The 17364-nt window shown below is 38.5% G+C and overlaps 2 pseudogenes; one reads left to right on the top strand and one right to left on the bottom strand.

The window, feature by feature from the left end:
- LOC149206790 (uncharacterized) overlaps positions 1–3411 on the bottom strand; it is a 36978-nt pseudogene extending 33567 nt beyond the window's left edge.
- A 10406-nt stretch (positions 3412–13817) lies between these two features.
- Positions 13818–14597, top strand: LOC149206791 (putative laccase-17 pseudogene; annotated as a pseudogene).
- Positions 14598–17364: the final 2767 nt, after the last annotated feature.

Raw genomic sequence — 17364 nt, forward strand, 5'->3', positions numbered from 1 at the left:
CAAAAGATACGTATACGTATACACGCACTTTCATGCAAGGGAAGGTGCGTACATTGGGTTTTGGTCCACGATATTTAGTCCTTGGTATTTGGACCTATGGTTTTGGACCATGGTATCTCGTCCGATGTGTTGAACCCAGGTATTGGGTCCATGGTATTGATTCTCTATGATTTTGGGCCATGGTATTAAGTAAGGCCTAAGACTATAAAAGGAGGAGACGATCATTAGGCAAATGCACTTAGAAAGTCTCTAATATCTGATGAAGTATGAGATCCAGTATGCAGGTTATGGGTTTATGATGCTTTGCTTGATCTCAGCTAAGGAGGAATCTCAACAGTTGATGGAGAACAAGATCTAAGGATAGATCGGGATCAAATGGTTTGAATGAATCATCTCTATATGGTTTTATCATGCTTGTTCTAGATCTGTATACTGACACATGTAATGTTCTGATCTGGGTATAGCTTAAGTTTGAAATAGCTGCAAATCATGAATGAATATTTACAGATGTATACACTGGTTGACTTTGATAAAAGCGCATACATACGTAGGTTAGATACATCTAAGTAGTGTATACAATATGAACTATGATGTTTGAAGTTACAGGTGGTTCTGGTTGTTGATGCAAAGTTTGAGTTCTGGTGACTGTTTACTAGTGTCAGTGTTCTGCATATCCAGATTGGTTAATTATGTTTAGCATTAGTTTTGATGGATGAGATCTATAATGGATCGGGATCATAATGACTTATCTTTATGTGATCTGATGGACTAGATCTGGTTGATAACATATGTATTATCCTTGTATATGTAATGATTTGGGTATGTCTGAAGTCAGGAAGTGCAACGAAGTTATCAGTAAGTAATTGTTGACATATACGCTGGTTCACTTTGGTGAAGTTGCGTATACACACTGGTTCAGCTCTTCCAAGTAGCGTATGCATGATTTCTGATGATACAGTTGGTTCTGCATATTGTTGCAGAGTTCTGTGTTTTACTTTGTGTTCTAGTGATTGCAGTTTGTTGACAGGGTTTCAATGATTCAGTATTGAATGATTCAGAGATTGATGATGCTAGTGTTGATTGATTTTGTGCTTCAATGATATCGATGGGTCCAGTATGAAAATTGGATGAAATGTGGCCTTTCAGATTATGGTGTCGTGCTTCAGGAGTATCCAGTCTGAAAATTTATGAAACGTGGTACTTGGAGGATGAAAGAGAAGGTTGTAGCCTTTTGTAGGTTGGCACATACGTACTAGTACATTAGCTAGTGCAAGAGCTAAGGGGGTGGCAGCTCCCTTCCAGTAGCAGCTGGAAAACGAGTGAAGGTTGGAGCATTCAGTAGGTTGGCACCTACGTACTAGTGCATCGGCTAGTACAAGAGCTAAGGGCATTGTAGCTCCCTTCCAGGAGAAGCTGGAGAACGAGAGAAGGTTGTAGCCTTCCGCAGGTAGCTTTGTACTGGTATAAGACTGCACCAGTACAGAAATATTGTAAAAAGAAGTTTCATATTAAAAGAAGATAGAGACGACTTGCAGCAGGTGGTTTTCACCCACATTGGGTTTCCACCTTACATCATGGTGTTCATGTGTGCTTCTTGTGTGTGATGATCTGTTCTGTTTTACTGCACCTGTTTACTGTTCATATGGTTAATAAAGGTTATGATGCACTAACTAAAGATCAACATTTAATGAATTAACTAAATCATAAGTTTACTGGATATACGCTAGTTGCATTAGACACAGTTGTGTGTACACGCAGGTTCCCTTCACTGAAGTAGTGTATATGAATTTGAGTATGGAAATGAAAACGTGTTTGATTTGATAATACTGATTCATCCTCCCCTCTCAGTATTATTTCCAACAAATGTAACCCTCCCTTGAACAATGTTGTTCTCACTGTCATGCCTCAAATGCTCGAATGATCCTCCCTAGCCTATATCAATGTCTCATTTGATCACTTCAAGGTTGAGCATAAATTTCAAAAATTACCCTACACTTTAAGCTAAAGAGATCATCAAGTGAAATACTAGAATGAGGAAATAGTGGAGTACACGACTGAAAGTGATTGACAAATTTCTAGGGTTGCACCTTTAATCGTTCATTCCTTTAGCGATAGAGCCCATTAGGTCCAAGTGTTGAACTTGGGAGCTTTGATACCACCTATAACACACCCCTCCTTATATATATATATATATATATATATATATATATATATATATACACACATACACATATATATATACATATATAAGAGGTCTGTGAAGTTCCATATGGTTAACCTTTCGATATGTTTTTAATTTCCATTGTATATAAGGATAGACAGAACTAATATTACCCCAAAAATACCCCTATACTTATAGAAAAATATTTCGATACATGCATAAGGAAGGATAGGCTAAGAGAACCTTAAAATCTCCGATGATGTGGAAATAATCTATATAAAATAAGATAAAAATTGATGCACATGAAAGTGAAGTCTATGCCTTTGTAGTAAGTAGTTGGGGACAATAGAGTGAGCTTGACAATTTCAGGCAAATTGAGGAAGGTCCCCCATGAAGCTCTCTTCATACAACTCCATAAGTATTGCAAATGGAAGGATTCAAATAGATTCAATATGAGATAACATATAACATAACACTCCTTAATCATGTATATATTCTAGGAAAGTCCCTGCCAATAAAACTGTAAAACTCATCATGGTGTGCCTCATTGCATTCACTTATTTCTACCTGCGAAATTTGGTCTTCTTTTCATATAAGAAAACCAACAACCTACCACTTCATGAAAACTCTACAAAAATTTGATGCCATAAGACAAACTAACAAAAGAAAGAAGGAACAAACAAAAAGAACCCACCTGTGAAACTCCATAACACCTTAGACATCAGGGCAACACTGCAAGGAACACCACTTCCACTGGAACAACCTTGGATTTGCTTTAAGGCCTGACCTCCTTCAAGCTCAAAGGTAGAATTGAGTTATCCATTACGAAATAGAACACACCAAAAATAGGGCATGTTATTATTAGTCCCACTCCAACCTCGAAGTGGTTTCCATCGTACAAAAAAAAAAACTTTTTTTTTGCTCTTGATGAGGACTCGAGAGAAGGCTTCTAGAGGCTTGGAATAATGGGATTGGCATGCCAAGAGACTACTTGATATTGTTTGCATTGTTAGCAATTCCACACCACTGTCAAGAGCAAACACTTCAATTATATTGATATTTGGAGGACTTTTTATTACATGTTTCATTGTAGGCTTGAATGTATTGTAATTCCTTGCATCACAAGCCTGGATTATGTCAACTAGCTCATCAACAAGGTTATTGTGCACACATGTATGAGCTGCAACCATGTGTGTAGAAGATACAAGTAGAGAAATGAACATAGCTAAAGGATGCAACTTCATGGAAGAAAACAATGTGCCCCAAGCATGTTCTGCTTAGAGATCCAAAATCAAGTATATGTTGTATACTTAAAATTAGAGTGAAGGTGGAACCAATTCACTCTTACCAGAATATGTTTTACATCACGATGACAAATAAATCCATAAATAGTAAACATACCACTTAAAATAGGTAGTGTGATCCTCACCCAAGACATCGCTAAGATCCCTTGAGCAGGGAATATAGATTAGCCTCCTATGGAGCACCTAACCCTTGCTGAAAGTAACCAACATGTGTTCACAAGATATGGTCCTCTAACCCCTAGTGAGTTATAACATATATCTACTTATTTTCACCTATAAGAAGTTTTCTTAGTGTGATAGAGGACCAATATTTACTTGCATGTCAAGAAGAAGAAGAAAAAAATAAAAATAAAAATAAGATATATATATATATATATATATATATATATATATATATATAGGGAAATATCTAAGAGTTCCATGAAGTTCCACATGGTTAACCTTTCAATATGTTTTAAATTTCCATTGTATATAAGGACATAGAAAACTAATCCTACCCCAAAAATACCTTTATACTTGTAGGAAAATCTTTTGATGCATACATAAGGAAGGATAGGCTAAGAGAACCTTAAAGTCTCTGATGATGTTGAAATAATCTAGTAATTAGATGTGGACAATAGAGCGACCTTGACAATTTCAAGCAAATTGAGGAAGGTCCCCCATGAAGCTCTCTTCATACAACTCCATAAGTATTACAAATGGAAGGATTGAAATAGATTCAATATGAGATAACATATAACACAACACTCCTTACTCATGCACATACTCTAGGAAAGTCTTTGTCAATAAAACTGCAAAAGTCATCATGGCGTGCCTCATTGCATTCACTTATTTATACATGAGAAATTTAGTCTTCTTTTCATATAAGAAAACCAACAACCTACCACTTCATGAAAACTCTACAAAAATTTGATGCCATAAGACAAACTAATGAAAGAAATAAGGAACAAACAAAAAGAACCCACCCCTGAAACTCCATACCACCTTAGACATCAAGGCAACACTACAAGGAACACTACTTCCATTGGAACAACCTTGCATTTTCTTTAAGGCCTGACCTCCTTCAATCTCAAAGGTAGAACTGGGTTATCCATTGCTAAACATAACACACCAAAAATAGGGCCCATTACTATAATTCCCACTCCAACTCGATGTGGTTTCCATCATACAACCAAAACAAAATATTTTTTTGCAATTAATGAGGACTTGAGATAAGGCTCCTTAAGGCTTGGCATAATGGGATTGGCATGCTAAGAGCCTGCTTGATATTGTTTGCATTGTTGGTAATTCCGCACCACTGTCATAAGCACACACTTCAATTATGTTGACCTTTAGAGGACTTTGTATTACATGTTCTGTTACACTAAAAAATGTCACCATGACTATTTACAGTTAGTATGGCTCTATCAACAGTCATGCTATCCTCTTAGGCAAGTCTTATACCTCTGCTCTCCATGTCAAACTCCAAAAAAGAGAGAAAGTCTTTATAAATGTATTTATCTCTGGGTACGCAGGTTCTCTCAACCTTACTTGCGGGGACGCACCCAATGTTCACAAAAGCTGCGTCTTTGGACGCTCTGTAAGTAAAGGGGCAGGTGCGTCCCCCTGTAAAGGTTAAAATGCGCAAGTTTCATCTTTAAAAAGTTACTTGTGGTCATTTCTAGAGCATTCTAGAAGGTTGTTCGACGTGTATTGAGCGCCTCCAGATGGTTCATGCACCCCTACCAAAGAGGAACTTATCCCATCAATAAGGGAGCTATCCCATCCAAAGAGGGGATTATCCCATTGATGGTGGACCTGATTAACCTCCTCTTGAACACTATAAATACAGGCATTGGGTCAGAAGGAAGGGAGGTTGGAAGCTATACATTTCTAAGGGTAAATGCTGCAGGAATTAGGACTCCCATTTAGAAGCTTGTGAGGAGAGATTGCCATCTTTGCTTGTTCTATTTGGAAGTGGGTGAGCTTTGTCAAAGTAAAGGAGAACTCTTGATGGACCCTGGGAGGGACTTGCACAACACCAAGGCTCAGGTTGTATTTGTTCCTTTTGTTACCTATTAATGCAAATGAGTCCATTCTTCTCAATAACTTGTTATTTATGAGTTGTTTCATGTACTCCTTGGTCTATGTGTTAAATATGTTTTATTCTATGAGATTATCAAGTGCTATTTAATGGTTTGATTGTTAGTGTATGCAGGTTTCAAAGTGAAGGAGGAGCTCATCCGGATCAGCGGAGCTGGACTGCTACAACAGCGTTGGATTACAGGTAGGATCTAAACACTTGATTTCCCATATAGTAAATGCATGTTTAGAGAAGGATTGCTCTTGTTTGTCTTGTTTGTCACTAGAGAGTCTTAGGCTCCTAGGGAGGTTGATTTGTGTCCGCACTATCGACTCTTTCCGCCTGACATGTTCCATTTTATGCTTGAATGTACTCTAATGCCTTGCATCCCAAGCTTGGAATATCGTACAAGATTGACAACTTGTGTGCAGTTATGTTCTTGTTGTTTATGTCAACTAGCTCATCAACAAGGTTACCATACACATGGGTATGAGTTGCAACCGTGTGTAAAGAAGATACAAGTAGAGAAATTAACATAGCTAAAGGATTGCAATTCATGGAAAAAAACAATGTGCCTCAAGCCTATTCTGCTTAGAGACCCAAAATAAAGGATATGTTGGATACTTAAAATTAGAGTGAAGGTGGAACCAATTCACTCTTACCAAAATATGTTTTGCATCATGATGAAAAAAAATCCAGAGATAGTAAAAAAACCACTTAAGATAGGCAATGTGATCCTCACCTAAGTCATTGCTAAGATCCCTTGAGAAGGGCACCTATATTAGCCTCTTATGGAGCACCTAACCTTGCTGAAAATAACCAATAGGTGTTCACAAGATATGGTCCTCTAACCCCTTGTGAATTATAACATGTATCTACATATTTTCATCTACAAGAAATTTTCTTTGCGTGGTAGAGGACCAATATTTACTAGCATGCCGAGAAAATATTAGTCCTCTAGCAGGCTAAGAAAACTACTTGTAGATGAAAATATGTAGATACATGTTATAATTATAAGGGGTTAGAGGACCATATCTTGTGACTCTGTTTTATAATAAAAGTCATAAACAATGCTTAAACCAACAATAAATTTACCTATTCACAATTTCTTGTGGTTGCATAGTGCATTGGTGTTTTAGGCTTCAACAGAGCAAGATATGGTTGTTGCATGTGGGTTCAAATGTCTAATCACATCACCTAAACTAATTGTAAATTTGTCCATTTATACATTAGTTCATTCATTCAATATACTATATGCATGACACTTTATTCTAGCCATATTTTCACTACCATGGAATATTAAAGAAACATATATTCATTTGTTGAAACAAAATTTCAGAGTCCATATATAGTATATGATACAAGCCTATATTATTCCCTCCATGACCTAGAAATCCCTCTAGTGAGTCATGTTGTTGTAGCGAACAAAACATTTGAGAGATTGAGTATAGTATGTGCATGTAATTACAATAACCACGACTAAATTCATAAGGTCTTGGAGTTAATGGCCATTTATATAAAAAAATTAATCAATTTCAAAAGCCAAAATCACACAACAATTGAATAATATAGGGAAACATGGATGGGGAACTAGTGAAGATGAGAATGTTGAATACTGTGTATTTATTCTACAACTGAAAGACATTCGGGCATAGAAGGCATTTGTATTGGTGTAGACGATCATGTACGTGTCTCCTAGTTCCAAAAGGACTTTAGTCAATGGTGACAAAGTATATTCCATTTAAATATAGATAACGCATGGAATGCTTCTGGAAGTACTTCACTCCTAGGGTTTTTCTAAGGACCATATCGATTGCTTTGGGTAACTGGAAACTAGTCCCAATCCTTGGTTATGACACAAAGACGATGGATCTCTAAGAACAATAGTTGTAGCATGTCCTCTTAACGCATTATCATTTGTATTTTTAAAAGCTCTCATGTGTGATAAGTTTAACTCCATAAAAGAATCCAATATCCGCCGTTCAATCACTAGATAAGCAAATAGTGAGAGCCAAAGTTTAAAGGCGAATTTGTTTAGAAATTATTAAACCGCTTAAAAAATAATGTTCAATAGTCAGGTGTTATAAATACCTCTCGTACTGAAGAAGAAGAATGACAACTGCACAATTATAGCTTAAGCCTTTATGAGAACACAAGTGGACTTGAAAATATATGAGACTTCCTCTCAAGAGCCATTTCTCTCACTCCCTTTGTATGAACTGAATATCAATGTAAAGTATATCCAGCTTGTCTGGTTGGAGCCAAATATGTGCCCAATCCTTCCAATTGATATTTATCTACTTCAATATAGATTAAAAATACATTCACAATAGATGTTTCTCGGGAAAGAAGAACACCCTATACCAGTACCCAACCCAGAAAACACATTACAAACATTCATTATCCATCCTCACAATGGTTCCCAAGGTTGGCTGAAGATCCTACAATGTTTAGAAGCACTAAAAAACATTAACATCTTCCAGCAAGGTGTCATTTGCTAGTTGAATCCATAATAACTCTTCCTTGAATGGAATATGATAATGATAAACATCATTAGTGTTATGGGCTCACTTAACAGTGGAGTATTGAATGCACGCAAGGGAATTATAGTTAATTATCAAACTTGTCTTTTATGTAATTTCCCGTGACAAATTCTACATATATATTTTAAGTGTAGAATGATCAATACATTGAGCTCTCCTCAGTGAACACTGTAATTTGTAATACATTAATTTAGGACTATGTCTCTCCTACATGGCAGGGCCAAGCTCCACTTAATGTTGGTCTTTTATATGCATTCTATATTATAGTGCATATAGAGAGCTAAGCATAGTACATGATGAACTCTTCATATAATCAACACACCCTCGGTTCCTTATGTATCCTAAATGATGCACAGTACATAATATCAACTAGTAAATCAATTCATAAGTAGCCATAATACCTCTGTTAGGCCCCTATACTACTAGTGTAACCCCTTATTGTTATTAGTATAACCCACTTATTATATTGATGTACCCATGTAGTGCCCATATTTTTATTATTGTGCCCTTACATTATTATTGTTATGTCGGCTCTAATTATGTTATAACCCCTTAGACTCCTATATATAGAAAGGAGGTCTTTTCATTTGTATCATCCAAGAATTGTTCATTTATGTAATGTAAAGGAGGTTGCCCCCTCGAAGAGGTTGAATTCTAAGGCGTTGATCTATCTTTTCTATCTTTTCTTGAGCTGGTTTCATAACATTTGGTATCAGAGCTTTGGATTCTAGGGTTTCGCTGCTCCAAACAGGTCATCGTGGCATTTTCGCTATAACTTTTTTTCTGGGACGTTTCAGAAGTTGCAAAAAAAACCCATTTGAGAAGAAATCGCGCTGAACCTTGGGCCCAAATTTCAAAGCTTTTCGCATGATATTTTCAGAGATATGATCTGAGGAAGTTGGTCTTTTTGCAGACTCCTGAATTACACTCAAAACAGGTGACCTGGGGAAAATCGTCATAAATTTCTTTCTGAGGATCGGATTGAAATTTCGTAAGAAGGTACAGAAAGAGGACGGACTGTAGTTTTCTTTTATATATTTTTCATAGTCAAAGGTTGAAACAGTGACACGTGGCACTTCATACAAGTTCGCTCTACTGAACTAGTCTATAATCAGGTCACTGCGGGAGATTGTGCATAAATCTTTCTTGGAGAATCCAATTTGGATCAGACTGGCGGCATTGGAAAGAGGACACTGAGGGCTACTACAGGTCACAATTTCAGAACTTAAAGATCCGAAAGTACAGAGTTACAGTCGTTTCACGGTAGAGCTCCTAAAATCAAGAAAAAGCAAGATGAGGAAGTTTGATGGCAAGGATCCGGTAAATTGGATACTTCAGATGGAGCAATATTTTGATATACATGGTGTACAACTGTTACAAAAGGTATGTATTGCATCTTCATATTTAGAACCAGATCAATTTTTATGGTACAAAGGGCTTTGTTCTCGTAAACAACTAGTTACGTGGTCAATTTTCACGGAGGAAATGATAGCACATTATGAGGATACAAAGAGAAACACCATCTTTAGAGCAACACCACAACAATTGGAAAGAGTAAAAGGGCTTTGTGACATAGTGGAAAACAAAATTATGGAAACCAGGAAGTGTACCCCTCACAACTATAAAGATGGAAGTTTTGTTTCTCCTAGCCTTCCACAACCTACAAGGGTTACACCACAACAATTGGAAGAAAAAAGAGAAAAAGGGATTTGTTACAATTGTGATAGCAAATGCACTAAAGGTCATAGGTGTGCTGAGAAGAAATTATTTTACATAGAACATGAAGAGGAGGAAGAAAAGGATCAAGAAACATCAAAAGAAGAGGATATACGCCAGGACACCACCCTAGAGAAAGAAGAAATGAATCAGACCATATCTTGTAAAGCATTGGCAAGAATTACCACTCTTCAAACTCTCAAGATAGAAGGACATATCAAGAAGAAAAAGGTGCAAGAAGTGAAAGATCCCATCGAGAAAGAAGAAATGAATCCAACCATATCTTGTAATTCAATGGACGAAATTACCACTCCTCAAACTATCAAGATAGAAGGACACATCAAGGAGAAAAATGTTCAAGAAGTGAAAGATCACATCAAGCATCAAGAAATGAATCCGACCATATCTTGTAAAGGACTGGAAGAAATTACCACTCCTCAAAAGATAGAAGGACATATCAAGAAGAAAAAGGTTCAAGCAGAGAAAGATCACATCGAGCATCAACAACAAGTTCTCCAACTTTTAAAGGATAACGCCACTTCGGTGCAAAATCAAACGAAGCAACAGGTAGATCAACATCGTAGTGAAAAATGTTTTGATGTAGGTGATTGGGTATTTTTACTGCTACATCTCAAGCAAGCTATTTATGAGAAGGAAATGTTGGCAATACTACATGCTCTTAAAAAATGGTGACCTTACCGAATGGGAAGACTCTTCAAGGATGAGGATGTGGAAGCATTGTTTTCTACTATTTATATTATCCAACCAGATTGGATAAATGAAGCAAGAGATGAATGGAAGAAGGACGAAGAAGTATGGCCACTTATTCAAAAGTTGCAAAAGATCCCAATTCAAGCAATATTTCCAGAAATTGAAGAGGAAGGAAAAATCATATTGGAACCTGGAGCAGTCACAGAAACAAGAACACGACAGCTACAAAATCGATCAATTTCAGAGTATCTCATCAAGTGGAAGAACTTACCCACTGAATATTCCACATGGGAGGACAAGAATTTTATACAGAAGCATCAAGAACTACTCAAGCGTTGAGGACAACACTTTTTGAAGGAGAGGGGCATGTTAGGCCCCTATACTACTAGTGTAACCCCTTATTGTTATTAGTATAACCCATTTATTATATTGATGTACCCATGTAGTGCCCATATTTTTATTATTGTGCCCTTACATTATTATTGTCATGTCGGCTCTGATTATGTTATAACCCCTTAGACTCCTATATATAGAAAGGAGGTCTTTTCATTTGTATCATCCAAGAATTGTTCATTTATGTAATGTAAAGGAGGTTGCCCCCTCGAAGAGGCTGAATTCTAAGGCGTTGATCTATCTTTTCTATCTTTTCTTGAGCTGGTTTCATAACACGGGGAAACTTACCAGGTCCAAACATAGTAAGGATTGACAGATTGAGAGCTCTTTCTTGATTCTATGGGTGGTGGTGCATGGCCGTTCTTAGTTGGTGGAGTGATTTGTCTAGTTAATTCCGATAACGAACGAGACCTCAGCCTGCTAACTAGCTACGCGAAGGTTCCCCTTCGCGACCAGCTTCTTAGAGGGACTATGGCCATTTAGGCCATGGAAGTTTGAGGCAATAACAGGTCTGTGATGCCCTTAGATGTTCTGGGCCGCACGCGCGCTACACTGATGCAGCCAACGAGTTTTTATTCCTGGTTCGAGAGGATCGGGAAATCTTCTCAAATTGCATCGTGATGGGGATAGACCATTGCAATTATTGGTCTTCAATGAGGAATTCCTAGTAAGCGCGTGTCATCAACTTGTGTTGACTACGTCCCTGCCCTTTGTACACACCGCCCGTCGCTCCTACCGATTGAATGATCCGGTGAAGTGTTCGGATTGCGTCGACGATGGTGGTTCGCCGCCGTCGACGTCGTGAGAAGTTCATTGAACCTTATCATTTAGAGGAAGGAGAAGTCGTAACAAGGTTACACTAGTAGTATAGGGGCCTAACAACCTCATAAGTTCAACGACCTAAAAGCAACAATTATTTATTGTATAGTTAACGTGAGACAAACACTTATCTCAAATGAAGATAGTAAATGAGTTAGGGATGGTGGCTCTCCTCCCAATCATAGATAGGTTGCAATCGATTTCTTATGTAACTATCACACCCGAGCCAGATTCGAGGACGTAAGGGGACCGCACAAGCCCAACATTATACTATTAGTTAAGTTAGAGAGTTTCAGATGCCAGAGAGGTTGCACAATAGGTTCGATCTCTTTACTCTTGCCTCTACATGTTTCCTATGCTACCTTAAGCATAGCCATGATACTTGCAGTGATCAGGCCTCCTCTTTGTCTTCCTTGATACCTTGCCCTCGATTCTCTCAACACTCACGTTGTATTAGGAAAGATGTAAGTCCCCCCCTTTCACTGGAGATACACCAACCCTTCATATACTCCCCTCTTCCCCCCACAACAATCCATCTTCTCACTGCCTTCTCCTTAGTTGTACGATCTTTGTTCTCGATGGTAGGCCAACACATTATGATCAATTGGGTCAGAGAGATCCAAATGTTAGATATGTTGCAAAGTAGGTTCGAGCCACCTCTTTAGTCTTGTCTCTACATGTTTCCTATGCTACCTTAAGCAGAGCCACAATCCTTGCAGTGATTGGGCCTCCTCTTTGTCTGCATTGATCCCTTGCCCTCGACTCTCCCAACGCTCGCATTGTCTTAGGAAAGATTAAGGGCCAACACCTTCGACCCATCCCCCCTCGCCCCCTTTTGTTGGAGATGCCTCAACCCATCATATACTCCTTTCTTGCCCCCAGAATAGTCCATCTTCTTGTTGTCTTCTCCTCACCTGTCCAATCTTTGTTATGGGTGGTTTTTTTTTCTAGGCTGTCCAAACCTCTAGACCAATTAGCCTTCCTCCATCTATCCCTCAAATTCTAGATTTTTATTAGTTGGCCTTGTCATTCTTGCTTGGTTTTTGGGTCTACCTTCCAATTCTTGCAGGCCAATCATTTGAATGTCAAAGCAACATGTCCTAGTTAGCCCTAGAATCTGTTGCCCCTTTGACTCAGTGCACACAAATACATACATGTATATATTTCCAAAATATTACAATATCTTAGTTAGCCCTAGAATCTGTTGCCCCTTTGACTCAGTGCACACAAATACATACATGTATATATTTCCAAAATATTACAATATCTAAAAATGAATTCGGCTATTACAAACTTGTAAATATGCTTTGTTACAATACACTGGGCCAATACATGACTTATCAATACCACATGCCCAAAAACCATAACTCATTTCAAAAATATTTTATTTTAATTTACTTTTATAACATTTTTTTAAATTAAAACTTAATACTTACAAACTTACACTATAAAAAAATTAACTTGTTATACTTGTTATGCTAGGCTTGGGATGTCCAAAGACTGCAACCAATGATAGAGCTTCATTATCCTTGGCCAAATGAAAAGTTAACACGTGGAAAAATTTCTCCCTAATTCGCTTCCAAGTTTTTTCGCCTTGCACGGAAATTGGCTTCTCGCCAAAAACATGGCGGAAGAAGTTTGTTTGATGAAGAAAAGAATCGTCTGCGTGAAGAGGGATTGATGAATCGGCTACACAATTCGCTACGGGAGGGGCTGAACTTCTTTCATTTCATGGATGTACAGACAACAAAGAGAAACTAAGAAAATATGTTTCGGGAACTTACTACAGGCACGAAGGGCGGAAATCTGGTGGTAAAGACAGATTTGCATATTCAGTGGCAAGCACAGCGGGGATTTTCAGTGGCAAGTCAATACCGGTAGCCGCGGTACTCTATTAGATTCGATAGCGGGAGAGTCGAAGGATCTTTCCAACATTCATTCCAGCGACTATTTCAAACGTAAGGTTTTTCTTGCTTTCTACAGATTAAAACCCTGCACAGTCCGACGAGGGTTTCGACAGATTCAGCACCGCTGGAATTGCAGGCATTTACAGAGAAAGTAACATTTGGAGTCTGGGAAGAGAATGCCTAATGTTACCTGCCCCAACCATGCCGAATATTCCATTTTATAACGATACCCAGACTGCAACGAAGTTCGCTAATGGTCTAAGAAGCTTGGCCACGAGCGACCACCTGGTCTTCGTTCCTCAGAAAGTCGACGAAAATCTCTTCTACACCATTGGTCTAGGACTGATCAAATGTCCAGGACAGTCTTGTGGAGGTCCCAACGGATCAAGATTTGCAGCGAGTATGAATAACATATCGTTTGTTCTGCCAACGACTTCTTCAATCCTTCAAGCTCAGCATTTTGGCATGAAAGGGGTATTCACCACGGACTTCCCTGACAACCCTCCCGTGGAATTTGATTATACTGCGCAGAACGTAAGCAGAGGCCTCTGGTCCCCGGTGAAAGCCACAAGAGTGAAAGTTCTTAACTATAACACGACAGTGCAAGTAATTCTTCAGGGAACAAATATATTTGCTGGTGAAAGCCATCCTATCCATCTCCATGGTTATGACTTTTACATAGTGGGAGCAGGGTTTGGTAATTATAATCCACAAACCGATCCTCAGAAGTTCAACCTGGTGGATCCTCCTATGCGCAACACTGTGAACGTTCCAGTCAATGGCTGGGCTGCCATAAGATTCGTTGCTGACAATCCTGGTAAACAAAAAGTTGTACACCATTCTGCTTTCTCTTGTTTCTGTATCTTGTTTTTAAATCCTTTGATGTTGGTCATGGTGATTATGTATGGCAGGAGCTTGGGTGATGCACTGCCACTTAGACGTGCACATAACATGGGGGTTGGCGATGGTTTTTGTGGTTAACAATGGACCTGACTCTCTTTTGAGTCTCCAGTCGCCCCCATTAGATCTTCCACAATGCTGAGGACAACTTCCATGAATACAGATCGAGCCTAATGACCGACAAAATTCTTACTATATTTGTCTGCTTATTTCTTTTCTTGTATAAATATTGATCACCAGTTGTTTGTTCGATTGCAAAATACATTCGCGGCAGATGCCATCGTTGGCATTCTTATTCAGTGACAATTCATTAGGTAAGTTTTGATATGAACTGATTGTCAGTCTGTAACAAAATTCCAGGGAAAACTAATGCCATTTGTTTATATTCTTATTCAATGACAAACCACATAAACTTTGTGTGTTCTAATAATATTTTCGGCGCGTCCACAATCTGAATCCACCACATAAAAACCACTTAAACAGACAAAAGAGACACAGTCCAATCTTCTAATGAGTAGATAATTGTACGGTTCATAATTGAGAAGGCTGAGAAACAATCCAATGTTCTAATGAGTAGATAATTGTGTTGTTCATCATTGAAAAGGCTGTTATAAAGAGGCTTTAATTTGTAATGGATCTCTCTCTCACTGTTGCATGGAGTCATTATAAACTGGTGGTTGGTTGTTAATCAATAGCAAGAAAATTATTTCGATAGTAAAACTAGGTCATTTTATCGCTGATTTATCCGTCAGATTCCCAGACAATCAGCAATCAACTTAAGCTCAAGGTAAAACTATGAACAAATTTATTTCCGAGAAAGCTAAATCGATAGTGAAGGTATGAGTAAATTTATTTATGAAATAATATATTTTTATTTCCCACCCTTTACGTGTTTCATGAATTGGATATCAGAACGAATACATGCATATCTAAGAATCTATTCATAAAAAAAACAACATGGTGTCACTGGTCCATATGATTACACTATATTTGCCCACCAATGCCCTCAACTACAAGCTCAGGGTAAAACTATGAATAAATTTATTTCCGAGAAAGCTAAATCGATAGTGAAGGTATGAATAAATTTATTTATGAAATAATATATTTTTATTTCCCATCCTTTACGTGTTTCATGAATTGGATCTCAGAACGAATACATGCATATCTAAGGATCTATTCATAAAAAAAACAACATGGTGTCACTGGTCCATATTTTTTTTCCAAGAAGAAAAAGCACCATATGATTACACTGGTCCATATGATTACACTATATTTGGCCACCAACGCCCTCAACCACAATTTCTAAAGATTTAAGGGGCTCACTCTGGCCATAAAAGTTATTTTAATAAAGGGTTAAGGAGAAGAGCTTCATACTTTCTCCATAATGATTAAACTATATTTAGCAACCGACGCCATGAGCCACGAGATTTGAATAGCTCATGATTCCATGTTTGTTATAAATGTTTTGTAACATTTGGAAAAACAAGTCGATACTTTTATTTTTATTTGTCATCTTAGCAAACAAGTCGATACTTTTATTTTCAGTCGATACTAATTTTATTTATTTTAAAATAGGTTTTTATAATTTTAATTTAATTATTAATAATTAATATGTTGATGGTAGGATTTAACTTTTATAGAATGGAATATTTAATAATAATACCATATGGTATTGAAAAACTATAAGTTTTTTGGACTGCGCGCGCCTCCTGCGCGTTCCCCTGACCTAGCAGCCGACTGCTGGTCCTCTCTTTGCAGCGCGAGGCCACTGGCCTCTGGCCTTCCATGGCCTCTTCGATCCTTGTCACGGAGGGCCCCATCCAAACCGAGGCAGATGTTAGCCTCCAATCTGCTGTAGATGCGTTCTCTGCCTTAGACAAATCTCTTCAGCCACAGAGAACTCGCCCTGTGCTGTCCAAGTTTGTCAAGAAACTGGATGGGTTGCAAGAAGTTTTCCTTCCTCCTTCGATTCCTCGAATGGCTGCTCCCTCATTAGCAGAGCAGGGGCTCATCGGACAGTTCACTGGCCTATGGCCTTCCCCGAAAACTGTTCAGCGATGGATCGAAAGAAACTGGGCCGACAAAGTTAATGGAAAAATCTCCATTCGTTTCTGTGGAAAAGGTTATTATACTTTCCACTTTGAATCTAGAGCAGACAAGGACCTAATCTTCAAAAATGGGCCTTACTTCATGGACTCTTGCGGTCTGTACCTGAACAAATGGACTCTAGATTTCGATCTTGAGCTGGATGTCCCTAATGCTGTATCGGTCCGGGTTCGTCTTCCGCGCCTCCCGCTCCACTGCTAGGGAGATGACTCGGTCCGAGCCATCGACAATGCTGTTGGAAAATACATTGATCGGTGTGAGCCCAAGGACAATATGCAGTCATGTGCGCAGATATGCGTTGAAGTTGATCTTAGCAAGGGTCTTCCAGAAGCAATCAAACTAAAAGTGGACGACTGGACGCATATTCAGCAACTAGACTACGAACAAATTCCTTTCAAATGCAAGGTATGCCACGAATACGACCATTTCGCCAATCGCTGTCCTAAAATTGTTAATGTTGAACCTGATCAATTAGAAGAACAATGGGAAACTGTAAAGAAAAAGAAGACTGCCTCTGGCTTGAAAGCAAACTCTGAAGATCCTCCCAAAACTGCCCCTCTCAAGCCTAATCCCCCTTCAGCTCCGCCCAAAGCCTCCTCCTCAGCTGTCCCTTCCCCCTCCTCTCCTCTTGGTCCACCCATTTTCCCCTCCTCGGGGCCATCCTCTGGTTCCCCCCTGATCTCTTCAAATCCCTTTGGTGCCCTCTCTCTCCCTGATAATGACCCCCTGATCCCCCTTGAAA

This window comes from Pinus tabuliformis, chromosome 1_2, assembly GCF_031772625.1.
Source record: "Pinus tabuliformis cultivar Carrire ecotype Pingquan chromosome 1_2, CPIR1, whole genome shotgun sequence".
NCBI classification, from domain to species: domain Eukaryota; kingdom Viridiplantae; phylum Streptophyta; class Pinopsida; order Pinales; family Pinaceae; genus Pinus; species Pinus tabuliformis.